A 911-nucleotide genomic window follows, 5' to 3' on the forward strand; every position below is an offset into this window, starting at 1 on the left:
GGGGGAGAGACAGGAAGATCGACAGAGCAGCATTAACGTCTCCCCCCTCCCCAAAATCTTCCTTCTCCCCCCACCCCCCTTCTTAGGGATGTGATTGCAAAGGGGTGGGGGCTTCCACTGGGTCAAAGGGGCAAAGGATTTTTTTTGGCCCCCTCCTTCCCAGCTTTAGATCCATGATATTTGAGGAGGGGTCGTGTTTCCCCCCCCCCTCCTCTCCGAACGAAGCGGGGAGAGCGTGGGGAAAAAAGAGAGAACGCCAACGTTCCATCGGTGGAACGCCGGGCGCCGCGGCGTTCCAAAGCCGAACGCGGCGGCCCCCAACGTTCCATTCGCTTTCTCCGCTCCACTTTCGCTTCCTCCGGCTCCAGCCAGCCAGGCGAAGCGGAGCGGAAGCGCCGGGTTGAGTCAGCGGAGGGGCGAAGCCGCCAAAGCCGAGCCCCCCCCCCACCCCCGCAATACGAAGCCTCCCCACCCACCACCACCACCCTCCACCCGGTGGGTTACCGACTCTAGCTGCCGGATAGCGATCCGGTCTCCCAAAACTGGCAGCGCAGAGAGGGGGGGAAAAAGCGACTTGGGTCCGCGAGTTGCAAAGGAAAGCACGCGGTGGGGATTCCCCCCGGCTCGAACCCGCGGAGCGCGCTCTCGCGAGCGTGGGGAAGGCGGGGGGGGGGGAGGAGAGACGTGCGGGGCCATCTTTGGAGCTGGCATCTAGCCGGGCATCTCCTTGGGTGGGGGGGGGACGGCCGGGGGCTTTACCGGTTTCAGTGCCGCCTGCAATATGTGTCTCCCCCCCCCCCACTCCAGCCCCAACTTCACCCCCAACGCCGCAAAAAAAGCCTCCCCCCTTTTTTTCCTGATTTTACAAGGGCAGGACTACAATTCCCATCATCCCCAAGCGGAGGGTGGGC

At 63.7% G+C, this 911-nt stretch overlaps 1 protein-coding gene across 2 annotated transcripts in view; it reads right to left on the reverse strand.

Moving 5' to 3' along the window:
- Positions 1-636, reverse strand: part of LOC116523426 (cellular tumor antigen p53-like) — a 14,321-nt gene extending 13,685 nt beyond the window's left edge. The window contains exon 1 of one of the 2 annotated variants that reach the window (XM_032238538.1): positions 509-636. The gene's annotated coding sequence lies outside the window, so the exon portion shown is untranslated. Of the gene's footprint in view, positions 1-504 lie in introns of both variants that reach the window. The other variant, XM_032238536.1, reaches the window with a different exon arrangement.
- Positions 637-911: the final 275 nt, after the last annotated feature.

Source organism: Thamnophis elegans, unplaced genomic scaffold, assembly GCF_009769535.1.
Source record: "Thamnophis elegans isolate rThaEle1 unplaced genomic scaffold, rThaEle1.pri scaffold_281_arrow_ctg1, whole genome shotgun sequence".
Taxonomy (NCBI): Eukaryota; Metazoa; Chordata; class Lepidosauria; order Squamata; family Colubridae; genus Thamnophis; species Thamnophis elegans.